Raw genomic sequence first — 9,309 nt, forward strand, 5'->3', positions numbered from 1 at the left:
TTCTGTGAAGAAACTTATTGGTAGCTTGATGGGGTAGTCTATAAATTACCTTGGGCAGTATGGCTATTTTCATGATTTTGACTCTTCCTATCCATGAACATGGAAGTTCTTCCATTTGTTTCTGTCCTCTTTTATTTCATTGAGCAGTGGTTTATAGTTCTTCTTGAAGAGAACTTCCTTCACATCCCTTGTAAGTTGGATTCCTAGGTATTTTATTCTCTTTGCAGCAATTGTGAATGGGAATTCATTCATGATTTGGCTGTCTGTCTGTTATTGGTGTATAAGAATGCTTGTGATTTTTGCACATTGATTTTACATCCTGAGACTTTGCTGAAGTTGCTTATCAGCTTAAGGAGGTTTTGGGCTGAGACGATGGGGTTTTCTAAATATACAATCATGACATCTGCAAACAGGGACAATTTGACTTCCTCTTTTCTTAATTGAATATCTTTCTTTCTCTTGCCTGATTGCGCTAGCCAGAACTTCCAACACTATGTTGAATAGGAGTGGTGAGAGAGGGCATCCCTGTCTCATGCCAGTTTTCAAAGGGAATGCTTCTAGTTTTTGCCCATTCAATATGATATTGTCTGTGGGTTTGTCATAAATAGCTCTTATTATTTTGAGATACATTCCATCAATACCTGGTTTATTGAGAGTTTTTAGCATGAAGGGCTGTTGAATTTTGTTGAAGGCCTTTTCTGCATCTATTGAGATAATCATGTAGTTTTTGTCTACCAAAGACCAACCAACAAACTAACTCTCCAACAAACAAAAATACAAACTGGGAGAATGTTGTCAGTGGCACTTCCTGCCTTACACCACCAGTTTTTATAATTATTTCCCACGATCCTAGTGTCCTATTGACTCTTCTTAACCCCCAACAGCCCAAAGCTGCGATGCCCAAACAAAGCTTCTGTTTTCCAGGAAACAGCTGATATTCCCATTGTCATATTCCTTATTTTTATTCTGTAAGATTGGGAGAGAGAATACAAGTAGGTAAAAGTTACAGGTTCTAGCATCAGACCTGTCCTCCACTCCTGGCTGTTGCTTACTACCTGTGTGACTTGGGCAAATCACTTCTTATCTCAGAGCCCTTTCCTTTATCTGTAGAATGAAGATAGCACAGATTACCTCAAAAGATTGCTGTGCAGTTTAGCTGGGATAAGACTGGAGACATGGGGGTCTTCAGGGACTCAGGCTGACTGAGCAGCCCTGTAACCACTTTTTTGAAGGTTACTGGCTAAGCCAAAAGGAAAAGAGAGCTCTGAAGGATGTCTCATTAGCACTTTTAAGTGAATAGCAGGTTTACTCATGTCTGATTGGCTAGAACTAGTCACATGGTATCACTCAAACAGGAAGAGTCTGGGAAGTACAATTCTCACAGGTGCCAGGAAGGCACAAAGCTGGGAATATTTAGCATTAGTACAGTGTGCAAAGTACCTAGCACTATGACTGGCATGTTCTTTGTGCTACTCCATGCCAGCTGTATTTTAGTTCAGATCTGTTATCTATAAAATGTTGTGCATGTATTGTTTAATATATTCAAAAGTGTTAATTGCTGGTAATTGATATATTACATCCTCCCTTTCAGAAGTTCCTACAGCTTAATAGAAAATTCCTGGAGTGACTCAGCTCTCAGTTAGTAACTCAGTGAGTGGAAATATTTGGAAGGTTTCCTGCAGGAGGTAGAATTTGAACTGGATTTGGATGTTTGCATAGCATCTCAGTAACAAGCTATCAAGTAGGACTTCTGACCCATGGCACGGAGTGCCTGAGTTCTTTGCTTTGCACATGCAATTTATTTATTTATGATTTGCCCATTTCTTTCTTTATTTATTCATTAAATGTTTACCAAATGTTTATATGTGCCAGGCACTGGAGATATTAGCATGGAATAAGGCAAAGATGTTTCTCTTTGTGAAGCTTGCATTTTAGTAGGAGAAGACACTAAACCAAAAAAAAAAAAAAAAGTAAATATAGTAATAGTATAGTAAGTGGTGATACGGTTATCAATGAATGAAGCAGAGTAGGGAGTAGACATGCCAGGGTTACAGAGAGTGGGAGGGTGTTGCTATTTTGTTTGGGGTGGTCAGAAAAGCAATGGAAGGGGCAGGCTCTTTGCAAATCTAAGAGGGGAGCATTCAGACAGAGGGACCAGCAAGGGCCACTGCTCTGAGGAGAGAGTCTTCTGGACCTATTTGGGGAAAGAGTGAAACGGTGGAAAGAACAGAAACTAGGAGCTGGGTCATTATCAGAGTTTTAATCTTGGCTCCATTGTTGATTTTCTGCTGCACTTGGAGCTGGCAATAAATAAATTGGTTGCAAGGATCCACTGGGAGCTAGGCTGCCTGGGTTTGAATCCCAGCTCTGCCCTTTACTAACTGGGTAAGTGGGGTGAGTTAACTTCTCTCTCCAAGTTTCAACTCCTCCATCTGTACATGGGGGTGGGGACCCTCATACTTCATGCAGTCTTCGGGAGAATTAAGTGAGTGAATCCACACAGAGCATTGAAACAAGGCCTTGACGTGCTGTGAGCCATCTCTGATGTTAGCTATTGCTATTAGAGCAAGTTATTTCCCCTCTTTGGGATTTAATATCATCGTCCAGCGATTGTGAGCTTTGGAGACATGGTCTCTTTAGCTTCTCTCAGGAAGTCTGAGGCTAATTTATATGTTATTCTGTGGACCATTTGCTTGTCATTTGCTCTCTCCTCAGGAACTGTGTTTTTTCACAGTCCTCTTGCTGGATTTAGCTTCTTTCCAGTGAAGTCGAGCATGGGGTACTTCATTTGTCTTTGCTAGACTTCCACTTCTCTCTGCCTCATTGGTGGGCTTTATTCCTTCCTGGAACTTTGTACACCACTTCAGTACATTTTGTTGATTAAAAACATTCTCTCTACAAACTTCAATACACTGGCAAAGGATCTCTGTAGCTGAAACTTTAAAACATGAAACTGCAGGCTGCTTTCTGTTTGGAGACTGAGCATCTGGGAAAGATGCCATTTGAACTGAGGGTGCACCAATTCATAGACACTCTTGGATGGCCCTTCCTGCAACATCGTCACAAATGCCAACAAGCATCTTACTGCTCTAGCCACGTGCTGTGGTTGCTAATCATATAAAGTAGTGTATTTGAGAACCCATCCCATCCTTGGTCTGAACGTTTGTGTCCCCCCAAAATTTACAGATTGAAATCCTAAACACCAAGGTGATGATATTAGGAGGTGAAGCCTTTGGGAGGTGATTTGGTCTTGAGGGTAGAGCCCACATGAATGGGATGAGTGCCCTTATAAAAGGGGTGTAAGGGAGCTTGTTTATCTCCTCTGACATGTGAGGTTACAGTGAGAAGATAGGGTCTATGAGGAAATGGGCCATCATTTGACATTGAAGCTTGGTCTCCAGATTGTGAGAAATGTTTTTTTTTTTTTTTTTCTTATCAGCCACTTGATATGGTATTGTTGTGGCAGCTCAGACACAGTCCTGTGTCTTTAGAACTCAGGGTACACGGTACGCTCCATCAATGCTCATGACCATTTGGTACTTATGCTGGAGTGTGGGGGTTCAGAACGAACAACTGAGACCAGCCGTGCAGCATTTGTCCTCTTTCTGTGAACAGTGCCATTCTGTATGTGACATGGACTCTTAGCTTTAGACCCTACAGATCACGGTGCAGTGTCTTTCACAGAACGAGTGTGCTCGGTACTAGTGATACTAAGCTGGGTGATAACCCCTGCTAGGCCCCAGAGAGGTGCGGCCTGCATGGAGTGGAGAGTGTGTGGCCAGGTGAAACAGCCCAGACAGAAGTGCCAGCACCACCATCCACGAACTGGGTGACCTCAGCCATGCACCTGAGCTCTGGGCCTCATCTTTCCCATCTATACCATGTGGGCATGTAGCTTTGTTTTGACAAACAAATGACAATATATGCTTTCGGAAACTGGTGGCTACTAATCTTATGTAAAGAATGTGTGTATTTATCTTGCCAAATAAATATATGGTTGCTCTTCAATTTCAGATCATGACAAGCCGATATCATAATGAATTTGGTGTATTTCTTGGTCAGGGAAGAAGGAGAGAGAAAAAAAAAACCCAGTGCCTAGTGATGACGCCAAGTCAAGGTAAAACCTGGCCAAGGGTGGACCTGGCTCCAGTGTCTCTTTCAGCTCTCCTTCACCCTGGGGACTACTCATTTATCTCTATGAACGCAGATTTATGGACCTACAAATGAATATATGTGTTAGGGCCACCATTGCTTGTTGTAACTCCACAAAGCATGTTGATCACAAAACCCATAGAGGGCCATGGGGGCCCAGCCTGCAACCCGGCCCATCTGCTCCCTGCATCCTCATCCACCGCCTTCCTTACCACCGCCCACCCACATGCCAGCACTGCCGCGCTGCCTCCGCTCCGGCCGTCGCCTGGCCTACGCTGCCTTCTCCTCATCGTTCGCAAGGCGACTCCTAACACCTTTTAAAACTGCCTAGAACCACCAGGAAGGCTTCGCTGGCCCAGCCCTGCCGGCCCGGCTTCCCCAGGCTGGGGGAAGTCCTTCTTCTGGGGGCTTCTGTGTGCCCCTCTGTGCCGCCACGTCCCTCCTCACACGGCGACTTTCTGATGACGCGCCTGCCTCCCCTTTCCATGGATAGTGAATGCACCCAGGACAGGGCTTTGTGTTTTCGTTCCTGAATCCAAAGCTCACCTGCTACCAGAGAGTTTGTGAATCTCCGCTGACCACATGGAAGGCCTAGGAAGCTGTGGGGGAGACAGAGTGAATGACTTCCTTCAAGGCCTCCTGGCGAAGCCACGGTGCAGCGCGAATCCGAGCCGGAGGACGCTGGCTCCTCACCTAGAGCCCTTCGTTGAGTCAGGTGGCTCTTCTCTCCCATACCCAGCGTCCGGCGCTTGGCTTTGCTTCCCGGAGTGGGTGGCACTGTTTGGCCGCCACAGGCACAGCATCGCCTCTAGGTAGCACCCTCCGCACCCAGGGATGTCCCCATCCCGCTGTTCACAGCCTCGCCTTTCCTGATGGCTAAAGCAACAGCGCCACCTTCCGGCCTCAAGGCCACCGGGTGTGGCCAGACCTGGGAGACCTTGGGCGCCCTCTTGTGGAATTTCAGAAGTTGGGCTGCGGCAATGACTCCGTTATCCCCAGCTGACCATGAGGACCGCTGGGCACTTCCACCTCTGAGGTGTGAGTGGTTCAGTGGGCCTGTGCAGGGAAACGCAGCCTAGAAAGCAAGCCTTTATAGCTACCTCGGCGTAGAAGACCAGAGGCATGTGAGGTCATAAGTTGTCAGGCACAGGTGACATGCCATGCTTCCTGGAGACAAAATGTCCAGAAAGCTCCTCTAGGCAGCAAATAAAGAAGTTATGGAAAGGAACCGTGGAGAAAAAAGAGGCGAAGGGAAAAGAAAGGGAATGTTATTCTGACCCACATGCCTCACCGCCAGCGTTGAAGTCACTAACAAGGCCATTTAGGAAGAGCAGGCTGGAGTTGACAGCCTTTCCCCAGGAGTCCCCTGGTGTTTCCAGGTCCCCCAGTTTGAAGCACTCAGGAACACAGCCCCTGAACCTTCACTCAGCTCCGTGGTGTTACTGGCAATCGTTGGATGTCCCTGGCTGGGGCTCAGTCTCGGCTCCTGTGTCAGCCACAGAAGAATCTCAGCATCTTGGGAACGTGAGCTCAACTTGAAATACACTTCCCTGAAAGGATTACTTTGTTTTGGGACAAGGCTCATATCTGTCCTGCCAAGAGATTACTGCTGTTAAACTGTTGGTTTTCATTGCTGTCAAACATAATCTTACTAGGAGGAGAGAGAGGGGCAATCATCCTCGATGCCCAGCTACAAGAGAAGACTTTTGACTGGGCAGGACTTTTCCTGGCACTCTGGAGAATAAAAAAGGAATACGTAGAATGGCTGTTGCGTGATTCATGTTTACACCCACAGTGCGGCTGAGCCATTCCCAGGGGTGCACTGAGTGGGACCCCTCCACCAGCAATGACCCTGCTGGCATTTCGCAGGTGCCTGGAGAGAAGGCCCATTGAAGACCTGGGGCTGAAAGGGCAGCTCAGCTTTGCACATATGCTTGGATTTCCTCTCTATTCCAAGGCAGACAGTCCTCAGGGTTCGGCCCAACACATTAAGGATGGGAAGAATAAAGAAACGATGTTCCAACAGTATTTCTGCAGCTCTAAGCTTCTAAAGGGATGCTGGACCAACCAGCATAGATGCTTCCTTTTCTGTAATGCCTCGAAAAACACTTGGGAGTGTGAAGGAGTGAAATTTTATGCTATTGGCCTTGTTCTCGTTTGCTTTTGATTATTATAAAATTATTCTAATGCAAAACCTATAGAAAATTGGTAACTCAGAATCTCGCCAGATGAACTGTTACGTCAGACTATTGCTCTAGGAAGAAGTATTAGAAATCAAAGAGATTAACTTTCCAAGTGTTCATTTCCATCTGAGTCCCTCTCTGGGACTCAGTTTCCTACTCTGTACAATTGGGAAGGTGACCTACTTTCAAGGACCTTTCTAGTTCAAATACTCTTCGTTTCTGTGAAAAGAAGCCTTATATCATCCCGTGGTGGGCTGCATGTCACACTATCACACAGAGTGGTCCTTGCTTTACAGAAAAATATTCACTTGCTCATTCATTCACCTCATTCATTCGACAAATAGTGAGCACCTACGGTATTCCTCACACTGCTGAAGGCAGAGCTGTAGGGTGAGCTGTGAATAAAGCAAGGTGTTGGCCCTCATGGGGCTTGCACTCTTATGGGAACCACACACAATGAAAGATTTAAACATATATAGTGTAACCTGAAGTGATGTAAGCCAGGCACAGAAGGACAAACACTGCATGGTGTCACTTAAATGTGAACTCTACAGAGCTGAATTCACAGAACCACCGAGTAAAACGGTGACTGACAGGCTGAAGGGTTGGAGGACTGGGGAGATGCTGGTCAAAGGACACACAATTTCAGTTCGACAGGAGGAATAAGTTCAAGAGATCTACTGTACAACATGGTGATTACAGTTAACAATATATTGTATATTTGAAAATTGCTCGGAGAGTAGATTTTAAGTGTTCTCACCACAAAAAATGATATGTGAGATAAAACATGTTAAATAACTTGATTTAGCCATTCCATAATGTATACATATATTAAAATGTCATGTTGCACCCAATAAATCTATACAGTTTTGTCAGTTAAAACAATTAAACGTAGTGTAATGTAATATAGTAATAACAATAGAAAATAAATCAATAGTAAGCGTTATGAAGAAAAATCAGCAGGATAGGGATTACGGGATAAGGAATGTTATTTTTCAGACGGGGTGGTCAGGAAAGCCTGAGAAGGTAGCATTTGTGCAGAGACACTGGAGTAGGGGAGTGACGCATGCCAGGTAGAGGAAAGAGCAAATGAGAAGGCTTCACATTCAGGCATGTGCTTGGTGTGTAAGGACACTGGGAGATGGGGGAATAAGGCTGTATTCCTGGATGTGGTCTTAGGTTTTGATTCTAAGATGCCTTTAGAGTTTAAGAGCATTCTCGAGTCAGTGTTGTGTGCAAGGCTCATTGCTAGGCTCTGGGAGTACCCAGAAATAAAACACAGTCTGTGCTAGAGGACACTCCTAAGGGACATGCACTCATCTACACAAGAGAAGGTACTGATGGTGGAAGGAGGTGTGTGCCAAGAATCCAATGCATGGCACAGACACTGGTTCTGAAGGAGCTCCAGAAATGGGGACTCAGGCACTCAGAGATGCCTGGGCGAGCAGGGGGAGTTTAATGTGGACCTTGAGCAAAGGACCAGGCAAAATGAGAGAGGCAGACTGTTTAGGCAAGGAAGGAGTGAGCAGAGGGAGTCGGCAGGAGAGGGCATGGCCTAATTGGCAATGGCTTGGTTGGAACAAAAGCATCTCACAGCAGAGCCATGGGAAATAAGGGGTGTGAAGAGGCTAATCAAGAATGAAGGAAGTGGCCTGATTCCTCAAGGCTGGGTAAGAAGGTGCTCCTCTGAATTCAAATGAGATTTCATGATCAACATGGTTAGGACTTTGATGCTGTTACTCTAGGAAAGGGTTAACGGTTTCCCCTTGAGGTCTCATTCTCTAAGTGCTGAAAGAGCTGTTTACCTCACAGGCCACTAGGCCCCACCTGCCCCAGAGGCCCAGTTAAGGGAGGATGGCTTCCAGCGCTGCCCCCAGGGCGGTCTTCTCATGTGAATGGCTGCTCTCTGCACTCTGCCTAAGCCCTCCAGGTGCTCAAGGGCCTGGTGACCAGGAATCACCTTTCTGAAAACCAACCTGACTGGCCCAGAAGTGAGCCCATCTGCATCCCAGCCTCTGTCTTCCTGTCCCTACTCCTGAGCATGAAGGTGTGCAAGACCCTAACTTACTGGAGCACGGCTTGGAGCCGGGGGCATCAGATCCTGTGCCCACTGAGAACTGTGGATGTGGAATATGCCCAGGGCTGCATTCTGAGCTGTGCCTGCCAGCCACACACTGGTGCCCGACTGCTGCACCATCTATGAGATAATGTCTCTCCATTTTGGGATTGTGACATAGTTACATCGGACCTCAATGGCCAGTGCTTGCATTCCAGGCCTGAGATCAGTGTGACAGCAGAGAAACCTGAGCTGTGAGGGACATTCCCAGGCTCAAAAATCACAAACCCGACAGGGAAAGGAATTTGATCAGAAAACGACACCATTTAGGTTATTTTAATGCCTGGATTTGAGCTGCCCTTTAAGCAGAGCCCCTTCTGTCACAGGACTTTATTACCAAGTGACCCCGGCAGATGACTTTCACTTGTTTTTAACTGTAGAACAAGGTCATGTTTGGTTCAGGCACACTACATGGAGTGGACTTTGGGTGACAGGGTAAGCCCTGGCTCAGGCCTGTTTTTCCATGCACACAGCATGCAGGTTGACAAGGCAGAGGCCAGGTTCTGAGGCTTTGTAGCAAATGACCTCCTGTGGGTGCAGAGAGAACTTCTTCCACTCTTGCACGTACAGTTCCTAAAACTTCTACCTTTACTGAGGCACTGTACTGCTGAATGCCACCTAGGCATTCTTTGATCATCTGAAACTTGCAACTAAGAGATGGGAAGAGACAACTGTAAACCACTTAGAGGTGACCATTAGTGCATCAGTCAATCAATGTATGAATCAAGAAACATTTGTATATCTATTTACTAAGCATTTTTGATGTGCAGGAGAGAGTACAAAGCAACATACAACACAGTCTTCATTCTTAAAAAGTACCTAATAAAGGTATGGAAAACAAGATTTGTACCCAGAGAA

At 45.9% G+C, this 9,309-nt stretch overlaps 1 long non-coding RNA gene across 1 annotated transcript in view; it reads right to left on the bottom strand.

Annotated features, from left to right (window-relative positions):
- The window catches only part of LOC105506510, an 18,235-nt gene extending 13,194 nt beyond the window's left edge, over positions 1 to 5,041 (bottom strand). Inside the window, exons 1-2 of the long non-coding RNA XR_001000936.1 lie at positions 4,888 to 5,041; positions 4,699 to 4,751 (exon numbers count right to left, since the gene is read on the bottom strand). This is a non-coding gene — a long non-coding RNA (uncharacterized LOC105506510). The remainder of the gene's footprint in view (positions 1 to 4,698; positions 4,752 to 4,887) is intronic.
- Between the last annotated feature and the right edge of the window lie 4,268 nt (positions 5,042 to 9,309).

Source organism: Colobus angolensis, unplaced genomic scaffold (genome assembly GCF_000951035.1).
Source record: "Colobus angolensis palliatus isolate OR3802 unplaced genomic scaffold, Cang.pa_1.0 Scaffold137, whole genome shotgun sequence".
NCBI classification, from domain to species: domain Eukaryota; kingdom Metazoa; phylum Chordata; class Mammalia; order Primates; family Cercopithecidae; genus Colobus; species Colobus angolensis.